This window comes from Coregonus lavaretus, assembly GCF_964263955.1.
Source record: "Coregonus lavaretus genome assembly, chromosome: 6".
In the NCBI taxonomy this organism is placed as follows: domain Eukaryota; kingdom Metazoa; phylum Chordata; class Actinopteri; order Salmoniformes; family Salmonidae; genus Coregonus; species Coregonus lavaretus.
This window is the reverse complement of record NC_139993.1, coordinates 49145615-49157788: the sequence shown is the minus strand read 5'-3', so window position 1 is coordinate 49157788 and position 12174 is coordinate 49145615.

Sequence of the window (12174 nt, the reverse complement as noted above, 5' to 3'; positions counted from 1 at the left end):
TGTTTTCTAAAATTCTTGACCGTCTCAGTCTCTGGACTTGAACCGCATTGAAAACCTGTAGTTTGAATTGAAGAGGGCAGTCCATAAGCGCAGACGAAGGATATTAAAGATCTGGAAAGATTCTGTATGAGGGACGATCTAAGATCCCCCCCAATATGTTCTCCAATCTCATAAAGAGTTTAGCTCAGTGCCATTATCCTCGCAAGGTGAGGTATTGCAAGGTATTGAAAACAGGGGTGCCAATAATTTTGACCCCTATCTTTTTGAGAAATAAATATCACTTTGTAAACAAAATCTCTTTCTCTGAGCAATAGTATTAGTATAAAATAATATTATTTCCCCATTTTTTGGAGCATACAATATAGCTCAGTATTTATATTTATGTTTATTTTTTGCTCATCTTTATCAAGGGTGCCAATACTTTTGGACTGACCGTGTAAACAGGGATGGAAAGAGTACTGAAATATTCTACTCAAGTAGAAGTACTGTTACTTTAATGAAATGTTACTCAAGTAGAAGCACTATTACTGGTGTAAAACAAACTACAAGTAAAAGTAGAAATTAGCTCATTTAAAAAGTAGAGTGAAAGTAATTGAGTTACTTTTAAAATAAAAACATGAACCTTGATAATTAGCAATTTTCGCTAAGGTTCCCTGAATGTTGTTATACATGATCTTTTCCATGCATTAAATTGGAAAAGGAAGAGAGGAAATTAATGTACAATAGGAACTACGTTTATTTATTTTATGAGTTGCAACAAGTCACATCTGTATGTAGAAAAACTAAGGATTTGTAAAAAAATATATACTGTTAGCATTTGGAAGGAAAGGAAGCTAGGAAAGGAAAGGCGGAAATGGAGCTAGAGATGAAAGAAGGAAAGGAATCTAGAAAAGGAGGGAAGAAAAGGGAGCTAGGAAAGAAAACGAGGAAAGAAAACGAATCTCAGAAAGGATAGGAGGAAATGAAAGGGTGCTAGGAAAGGGGGAAAGGAAGCTAGGGAAGGAAAGGGATCATGGAAGGGAAGCTCAGAACAGATAGGGGGAAAGGAAAGGAGGAATGAAGATAGGAAAGAAAATAAGGTAAGGGACCTTTGAAAGGAAAGGAAAGGGAGATAGGAAAGGAAGAAAGGGAGCCAGGAAAGCACAGTAGGGGAGGGGAGGAAAGGAAAGGGAGCTATCATTGGACGAAATGAAAGGGATCTAGGAAATAAAAGGAGGAAAGGGAACTATGAAAATATGAAAGGAAGTAGGAAAGGAAGCTAGGAAAGGAGGAACAAAGGGATCTTGGATAAAAGGAAAGAAAAGGAGGAAAGGGATCTAGGAAAGAAAAGGAGTTCACACATATGTGGTAGGGATTAACTATGGCCGGTAGATGGAGATAGTAGGCTATTGGTTTTAGTGAGAGGTGAATTTTATTTTTTATTTTAGAGTCTTCAAAGTAGCCACCCTTTGCCTTGATGACAGCTTTGCACACTCTTGGCATTCTCTCAACCAGCTTCATGAGGAATGCTTTTCCAACAGTCTTGAAGGAGTTCCCACATATGCTGAGCACTTGTTGGCTGCTTTTCCTTCATTCTGCGGTCCAACTCATCCCAAACCTCTCAATTGGGTTGAGGTCGGGTCATTGTGGAGGCCAGGTCATCTGATGCAGCACTCATTACACTCCTTCTTGGTCAAATAACCCTTACACAGCCTGAAGGTGTGTTTTGGGTCATTGTCCTGTTGAAAAACAAATTATAGTCCCACTAAGAGCAAACCAGATGGGATGGCGTATCGCTGCAGAATGCTGTGGTAACCATGCTGGTTAAGTGTGCCTTGAATTCTAAATAAATCACAGACAGTGTCACCAGCAAAGCACCCCCACACCATCACACCTCCTCCATGCTTCACGATGAGAACCACACATGCGGAGATCATCCGTTTACCTACTCTGCGTCTCACAAAGACATGGCGGTTGGAACCAAAAATCTCAAATTTGGACTCATCAGACCAAAGGACACATTTCCACCAGTCTAATGTCCACTGCTCATGTTTCTTGGCCCAAGCAAGTCTCTTCTTATTATTGGTGTTCTTTAGTAGTAGTTTCTTTGCAGCAATTCAACCATGAAAGCCTGATTCACGCAGTCTCCTCTGAACAGTTGATGTTGAGATGTGTTTGTTACTTGAACTTTGTAAAACATTTATTTGGGCTGGAATCTGAGGTGCAGTTAACTCTAATGAACTTATCCTCTGCAGCAGCGGTAATTCTGGGTCTTCCTTTCCTGTGGCGGTCCTCATGAGAGCCAGTTTCATCATAACGCTTGGTGGTTTTTGCGACTGCAGTTGAAGAAACTTTCAATGTTCTTGAAATGTTCCAGATTGACTGACCTTCAAGCCTTAAAGTAATGATGGACTGTCGTTTCTCTTTGCTTATTTGAGCTGTTCTTGCCATAATATGGACTTGGTCTTTTACCAAATAGGGCTATCTTCTGTATACCACCCCTACCTTGTCACAACACAACTGATTGGCTCAAAGGCATTAAGAAGGGAAGAAATTCCGCAAATTAACTTTTAACAAGGCACAACTTTTAATTGAAATGCATTCCAGGTGACTACCTCATGAAGATGGTTGAGAGAATGCCAAGAGTGTGCAAAGCTGTCATCAAGGCAAAGGGTGGCTACTTTGAAGAATCTCAAATATAAAATAGTTTTAGATTTGTTTAACACTTTTCTGGTTACTACATGATTCCATATGTGTTATTTCATAGTTTTGATGTCTTCACTATTATTCTACAATGTGGAAAATAGTAAAAATAAAGAAAAACCCTGGAATGAGTAGGTGTGTCCAAACTTTTGACTGGTATGGCATATTTGGGCCATTTTATTGTGTTCTCCACACAACCTCAAACATTTTAAGCCATCATTGGGCATTATATAGCTATTTTCTCTGGAAATACAGCCATATGAATCCTGTCCTAAGATGGTTGGCGGCCATATTTGAAAACAGCTGCCCTACAGTGTAATAGATTAAATCTGCATTGACACTATACCTAGACATGTTGTGTCATCATAAAGGCATTTTGTTCAAATGGGTTACTTATCTCCCTGCTGGATATAATGCATTCCTAAAGGGATTTTACCTAGTGACATGTACAGGAAATATTTCCTGTCACATTTCCTCAAAGTGACACAGTATATAATATCATATTATATATCATTGTAACCTGTAGACTTCAGGGATGACTTATATATTATATATTATTATATATATATATATATATATATATATTTTGTATTTAATACACCACTTTGAAAGTGAGAGTATAACATTTTTACTGTGATTTCTGATGGTCTTTATCAGCAGTCAGTATGAAAATGTATGCACTCACTAACTGTAAGTCGCTCTGGATAAGAGCGTCTGCTAAATGACTAAAATGTAAATTTAATTGTTGCGATCATCAAGGTAAAAGCAAAGACCATGTGGTTTTGGTTGTTCCCCAAACCAATACAAACATTTAGCTACACTACATGGCCAAAAGTATATGGACACCCCTTCAAATGAGTGGATTCGGCTATTTCAGACACATCCGTTGCTGACAGGTGTATACAATAGAGCATACAGCCAAGCAATCTCCATAGACAAACATTGGCATTAGAATGTCCTGTACTGAAGAGTTAATGGGTTTCCATGGCCGAGCAGCCGGACACAAGTCTAAGATCACCATGCGCAATGCCAAGCATCGGATGGAGTGGTGTAAAGCTCACCGCCATTGGACTTTGGAGCAGTGGAAACGCGTTCTCTAGAGTGATGAATCACGCTTCACCATCTGGCAGTCCGACGGACTAATTATAATTATTATAATTATTTAATTTTTTCTGGGGGGGTAGATCAGCTTAATATTGCAGATAGATTGTAACTTCCATCAGACAAATTTTGGTTTGGCAGATACTAGGAGAACGCTACCTGCCTGAATGCATAGTGCCAACTGTAAAGTTTGGTGGAGGAAGAATAATGGGCTAGGCCCCTTAGTTCCTGTGAAGGGAAATCTTAACGCTACAGCATACAATGACATTCTAGACGATTCTGTGCTTCCAACTTTGTGGCAACAGTTTGGGGAAGGCCCTTTCCTGTTTCAGCATGACAATGCACCTGTGCACGAAGCGAGATCCATACAGAAATGGTTTGTCGAGATCGGTGTGGAAGAACTTGACTGGCCTGCACAGAGCCCTGACCTCAACCTCATAGCACACCTTTTGGATGAATTGCTCAACATCAGTGCCCGACCTCACTAATGCTCTTGTTGCTGAATGGAACCAAGTCCCCGCAGCAATGTTCCAACATCTAGTGGAAAGTCTTCCCAGAAGAGTGGAGGCTGTTATAGCAGCAAAGGGGGGACAAACTCCATATTAATGATTTTCGAATGAGATGTTCGATGAGCAAGTGTCCACATACTTTATTATACTTTTATAGTTATTTTGGGATCATGTAGATCCGTAAAAGCAGGCAAATGCATTTTCACCATTTACCTATAGGGAGCGCTACATGCCATCCTGAGGCTTGTTGAAATGGCACTATCAGGTTTTGTTCAGCGTGAGAAATGATACAAGTACGACAATTTTCGAACAATATGGCATTTTTGGGGAGTTTATTTACTGGATTATATATGGTCATAGGCAATGTTCCCTCTAAACTTTGCGCAGCTCCCCGGGACTGCAGTGCAGCAGAAATATCAGCCAGCGAAGAGAAACACGAGATTAAACTTCACTCAAATTTCTAGAGTTTTCCCACTTACTTAAAAATATCAACGTTTCCCTTTACTGTGTGATCGAATCAATTCAATATTAGCCATTTTCAATGCAACATACCGAAACAAAACGAACTATGCAAGATTTAGTATGGGAAACTAACTATGCAAGATATTTTGTTGTAGCAGAACGCATCGGAGTAGGATTCTATTGCATTGACATGCACGACTCAGCCATACTCTACATAGACCCGTGCAGAATAACCAAGAGGCGCTTGGTTTGAGATCAAAGCGCATATCCTGTTCATATCCTTTGCTAGTTAGTGAGTTATTAGCCAAGTTATATATTATTTGTAGTCAGTAATGGAAGAGTGATTGCTTCCTACAATAATTCAAAACGTGTACATTTCTATGTATCTTTAAAAAGCGAGTCTGGTTAAGAGCTTTTTTTTTTGTCTTAAAGGGGCAGTATTGTATTTTGAGACAGGCTTGAATAAGCTAAGTAGCCAATACGCAGAGGTAGCATATTAGCATAATTTGTCTAATTCTCTGTTATAATGGTATGGGAATAATAATGGTTTCTTGCATCAAACAACACAACATTCAGTCACCTCCTTGTCTGAATGACAAGTGGATAAACAGTTTAATGTCAAGCCCTGCATGCTTTTTTCTCTCCTCAAAAGTCATGGAATGTAGGGCTACATAAAAAAAACATGTATTTCACCTTTATTTAACCAGGTAAGCCAGTTGTAAGTTCTCATTTACAACTGCGGCCTGGCCAAGATAAAGCAAAGCAGTGCGATAAAAACAACAACACAGAGTTACATATGGGGTAAAACAAAACATAAAGTCAAAAATACAACAGAAAATATATGTACAGTGTGTGCAAATGTAGCAAGTTATGGAGGTAAGGCAATAAATAGGCTATAGTGCAAAATAATTACAATTAGTATTAACACTGGAATGATAGATGTGCAAGAGATTATGTGCAAATAGAGATACTGGGGTGCAAATGAGCAAAATAAATAACAATATAGGGATGAGGTAGTTGGGTGGGCTAATTTCAGATGGGCTGTGTACAGGTGCAGTCATCGGTAAGGTGCTCTCACAAGTGATGCTTAAAGTTAGTGAGGGAGATACGAGTCTCCAGCTTCAGAGATTTTTGCAATTCGTTCCAGTCATTGGCAGCAGAGAACTGGAAGGAATGGCGGCCAAAGGAGGAGTTGGCTTTGGGGATGACCAGTGAGATATACCTGCTGGAGCGCATACTACGGGTGGGTGTTGCTATGGTGACCAATGAGCTAAGATAAGGCGGGGATTTGCCTAGCAGTGATTTATAGATGGCCTGGAGCCAGTGGGTTTGACGACGAACATGTAATGAGGACCAGCCAACAAGAGCGTACAGGTCACAGTGGTGGGTAGTGTATGGGGCTTTGGAGACAAAACGGATGGCACTGTGATAAACTACATCCAATTTGCTGAGTAGAGTGTTGGAGGCTATTTTGTAAATGACATCGCCGAAGTCAAGGATCGGTAGGATAGTCAGTTTTACGAGGGCATGTTTGGCAGCATGAGTGAAGGAGGCTTTGTTTGCGAAATAGGAAGCCGATTCTGGATTTTAACTTTGGATTGGAGATTCTTAATGTGAGTCTGGAAGGAGAGTTTACAGTCTAACCAGACACCTAGGTATTTGTAGTTGTCCACATACTCTAGGTCAGACCCGTCGAGAGTAGTGATTCTAGTCGGGTGGGCGGGTGCCAGCAGCGTTCGATTGAAGAGCATGCATTTAGTTTTACTAGAGTTTAAGAGCAGTTGGAGGCTACTGAAGGAGTGTTGTATGGCATTGAAGCTCGTTTGGAGGTTTGTTAACACAGTGTCCAATGAAGGGCCAGATGTATACAAAATGGTGTCGTCTGCGTAGAGGTGGATCTGAGAGTCACCAGCAGCAAGAGCGACATCATTGATATACACAGAGAAAAGAGTCGGCCCAAGAATTGAACCCTGTGGCACCCCCATAGAGACTGCCATAGGTCCAGACAACAGGCCCTCCGATTTGACACATTGAACTCTATCTGAGAAGTAGTTGGTGAACCAGGCGAGGCAGTCATTTGAGAAACCAAGGCTATTTAGTCTGCCAATAAGAATGCGGTGGTTGACAGAGTCGAAAGCCTTGGCCAGGTCGATGAAGACGGCTGCACAGTACTGTCTATTATCGATCGCGGTTATAATATCGTTTAGGACCTTGAGCGTGGCTGAAGTGCACCCATGACCAGCTCGGAAACCGGATTGCATAGCGGAGAAGGTACGGTGGGATTCGAAATGGTCGGTGATCTGTTTGTTAACTTGGCTTTCAAAAACTTTCGAAAGGCAGGGCAGGATGGATATAGGTCTGTAACAGTTTGGATCTAGAGTGTCACCCCCTTTGAAGAGGGGGATGACCGCGGCAGCTTTCCAATCTCTGGGGATCTCAGACGTTACGAGAGAGAGGTTGAACAGGCTAGTAATAGGGGTTGCGACAATTTCGGCGGCTAGTTTTAGAAAGAAAGGGTCCAGATTGTCTAGCCCAGCTGATTTGTAGGGGTCCAGATTGTGCAGCTCTTTCAGAACATCAGCTGTCTGAATTTGTGTGAAGGAGAAGTGGAGGGGGCATGGGCAAGTTGCAGCGGAGGGTGCAGAGCTGTTGGCCGGGGTAGTGGTAGCCAGGTGGAACGCATGGCCAGCCGTAGCAAAATGCTTGTTGAAATTCTCGATTATTGTAGATTTATCGGTGGTAATAGTGTTTCATAGCCTCAGTGCAGTGGGCAGCTGGGAGGAAGTGCTCCTATTCTCCATGGACTTTACAGTGTCCCAAAACTTTTTGGAGTTAGTGCTACAGGATGCAAATTTCTGTTTGAAAATTGACCACCACACATTGGCTGCTATTGTAGGCTGAATGCTACAACAGCTATTCCCATGTTAAAATGTTATGGGATGCATTTTATCCATTATTTTTGATGGTAGGCCACTCTGGTAGGCCTACATTGTGATCAAATAGCCACAGTAGCCTATTTGACCACTGTCTGAAACTGTGGGTACAGCTTCAGTGTTCACAGTAAACGCGCACTGGAAGTTGCACAGAATTTTCACAATGTTGAAGTTTGCGCACAGCAGACTTGAAATTTGCTCAGTGCCAAAAACAATTATAGGGAAAATGGTCACAGGCTACTTGTAGTGATCGAGGCGTGAGCCTAATTTATGCATGAGTGAAACAGCTTTTCAGTATTCACCAACACCAGGGAAGGTAATTACTTGTGTGTGCAGATATGATGCAGATGTATGATGTCTGTCCTACGCACATTTTTCAAAATTAAAAGTTATTGCATGCTGCCATGGATCAAGGTAATTCATGACTTGTTTGGTATATTTCTTCTATAACCCAAAACGAATTAATTAATTTAAACACAAATCAGATTTATTTGACTTATTTGAATACTGTATTGGAGAAGTTTAGCATCTGAATCCATCTAGCCACCTTCCTCCAAAGTCAACATATGCCAATCTAAAGCAGATAGAAGTTAAGCAGTTTATGACTATTAATAATTAGAGCCTTGTCCCAATTAATCAGTAAAGTTGCCTTGTATAACTTTTTAGAAAATTCTAAGTGATAGAAATATTAATGTAAGTAGTATAATATACATTTACATACATTACATTTTAGTCATTTAGCAGACGCTCTTATCCAGAGCGACTTACAGTTAGTGCATACATTATTTTATCGAACCCACAACCCTGGCGTTGCAAACGCCATGCTCTACCAACTGAGCTACATCCCCTGCCGGCCAAATCCCTCCCCTACCAACTCAAGGATTCTATAAGATGCTCAACATAATGTATTTTCAGAGTCACTGAGATTACTGTCACATAAAAGCCATTGGCATTACCTGGACTGGGGGAGACAGTAATTCAGGCTTTAAAGGAAGGAGCATTGTTCACTGCAGTGATGTCAAACCAACATAGCATACGAAGAGATCACTTAGACCAGTCTTTTCAACATGAGTACAGCATGAGGTATTTTATTTCTGTCCTGCTATTCAAAACAATCAACGAGTGCTGCATCAGAGTAAGAATGGATTCAATCATATTCATTCCTCACATAAAACATAAAGCCCTGGCCTTATTATGTGCTGCCCTCTACAATAACTGTTTAAGACTATGGTGCATGGTATCTAAAAAACACACTTTCCCAAAGGGGTTTAATGAACTCTTGTCACGCAGAAATAGGCCAGGGCTATCATGTTTTATGTGAGGATGCCTAACCCAGTGCCCACCCAAACCTCAAACAAATATGGCCAGCACATTGTTCACCGATAGCCGTGTTTTGTTAATCTTGCTCCCCCTGGCAGTCCTCCACTGGCGCTGCAGGGTGATCTGGTATGCGTGGTCCCGGCCGGACTAAAACCCAAAACCCTGGTGTTGCTAACAACATGTTCAACCAACTGAGCTAAACAGGACAAAACTAAACAAATAAAAACATGGAGACATTTTCATATATCAAGTCAAAGGAGATTAAAACGATAGTCGACCCACTTTGCATTGTCAAGCAGAGAGCGGTGCCATAAAGAACTCAGTTGTTCTGTATTATGTTACCCCTACCTGCAACAAAATGAACATCTGGGGACAATACAGTTTGAGCCATTACACCTCCAAAACAACTAATAGTTTTATCCCATCTCATTTCAGAAAGGGCCCTACTGGATATTTGAGCCAAGGTGGTACTCAAAACCAATAGAATGAACTATAGGTTATGGGCCTAAGTTGTAAAGAGATTAGGCAATTCATAGTTCTCCTCTCTTGTTTTCTTCTTTAATGAAACATTAGCTCTGCGGAGTCAACACGGTTGCATAAGACTCCACCCAGTTAATTATATATGGCACCCAAGTCGTTTCCATGATGATTACTGTGTACTCTACTCCTTCCTGTTCGAGGCGTACGACTACGTGTCCTCGCTGAGAGGGCCTCGTCAAGCTCCAATCACAGCCTGGTATAGCCCCAGCTCCCCCACCTCCTGAACAACAAGCTCACCCACAAGCTCAGCCTGGACCACCTCCAAGAGTTCTTCGACACTGTAAAGACCTCCAGTGGCACTTAACTACTGTATTTGGAACTGGAGCCACTATAAATATATAATTTTACCGGCCGACTACTTGTTTTCTTTCCTGTTCTAAACAAATACCATCAAGACCTCCAGTGGTGTCAGGTTACATACCGACTGCTGTTGGTCCACTGTCCATCAGTTCACCTCAGCTTATAAGAGAATAGAGTTTCACATTTAACATTGCAACCCTGAAGGAATGGTGGAGGAGGCACTCTACTTTACACGAGTTACAAAGCAATAATATCCTAATAGAGTGGAATATTCCACAGCTAATCTTTAGGTATGTAATAACTGATAACTAATTATGAGCAGATATTTAACACAATGAAACTGTTTGAACCTCAGAACAGCCCCCCACTAGCCTGCCAGCTTCTAAGAAATACACACAAAATGTTAAAATACAATAGCTCAAGAATTTCTGCATTAAAATATCAGTCTGTTTGGCTGGGTGGCAATCAAGTGCCGATTGAGCAATTTCTGTTGTCCCCTCCAGAGAATGGACAGTTTGATGAGCTGGTGATCCCTCTTCTCTGCATCAGGGGGCATAGTGTACATCAACAGTGTACGGATATCATCAGCCTGAGGAAGGAGGAGGATGTGGTCAGAGGGAGAGTTACTGGGTGATAAGGGCTTTCCCTAGCCATGTGTGTCAAAATATATTTGATGGGAATTATTGTGAGCAGACTACATCATCGTCAGACAGTTGTGCAACTAGAAAAATTTAACACATGCATACATTCACTATGTCTACCATTCTGAGCAAAAAACTTATGAGAGCTCTCTTGTTTATGTTGAGAATCAGAGAATACTGATGGGAACACTTTTCATTTGACATCTTTATGTTATCTACTGTTAGCACTAGCAGAGGAAGGATGCGTATCGTGGCCAGGTCAAGTGCGGTCTGTCTCTCCTACTTCTTCATGATAGGGTCAGTTCCGTGGGCCAGCAGTAGAGCACACAGCGGAGTACGGCCCTTCTGAGCCGCCTCGTGGAAAGGGGTGAAGGCCCACTTGTCTGTGGCTTTCACACACACACACACACGTTGAACTTGATCAGGAGGGCCGCAATGCCCACGTGCTGTAGAGGAGAGACAGAGGAGAAGTGACAGAGAAGAGAGGACTGGAAAGACAGGGGAGAAGTGACAGAGAAGAGAGGACTGGAAAGACAGAGGAGAGGAGTGACAGAGAGGAAAGGAGCGAGAGACGACATGATTTAACCTCATCATGACTTGCCCAAAAACTGATGACATCCAAGCTGTTACATATCTAGACTTTCCACAAGGTCACTTTCATCACATTGTGGGTGTTTTTCCATTATATGTGCTGTACGGTTTTCTGTAAGGTTTTGTAAACTTAACAATCATACAATGTCTTCTAAAGCCTGATGACACCTAAGCTGTTATATATCTTAGGCAACAAGGTCACAGCATAGGTATTCTGTGTGCATTGTCTATGTTATTAAAAACCTTATGGCAAACCGTACAGCATGTAAAACGTCTTCAAAGGCCTGATGTAATCTTTGTTGTGACTGACCCCATATTAGGCATCATTGTGAAAAGGGATGAGGCCTCCTTTGTCCTGTGCGTTGATGTCAGCCCTTTGCTCCAGGAGATACTCTGCCACCTCCAGGTTGTTGTAGCCAGCTGAGGTGGGAAACAAGAGGAATGCCAAAATAAAACTAACAGTCTGCCTAACAAAAAACCTTAACGCAAGATCTTTCTGTAATGGCCGTCAAAGTAAAAAAAAAACTCCACATTTCCCAAAGTCCCAGGGTTTGATGACCTGGCTGTCATCGTTTTATGCATTTCTGTTTGGGAGTAGGTTTCTAAAAAGGTATGTTTGCTGTCCACATTTGCCATGAAATTAATTGAAGTAAATTTTCATAAAAAGAGTCCTCAGTAGTCTATTTTGATTATGAGTTTTGTTTTCACATACACATGAAATTACATCATGCATGACATATCCTAAGACATACTGTACAAAACAGTTATTGTTGAATAGGCGTAACTAAGCTATTCACAAGTTATAACATGGCTGGTTGTGTTATCTTCAGGTTATGTCAACCAGAGCTCTTTGAACGCAAATTCATTTTCATGATCCATCCAAATATAATAGCTGATGTTAATTGTCATGATCCAATTTGTGTCAGATAGAATGCACATTTCGTGGAATACTAGTGCCATGATGAAGTAGCTGTTTCTGGGGCAAAGAAGGCTAGTTTCGACATCTGACACTTTGGGTTCAGATACAGTAATGGTTTGGAGTGTTTATAATGTGGTTAGACATTTTCAGAATGTTCTATAGCAATGTTGACACAA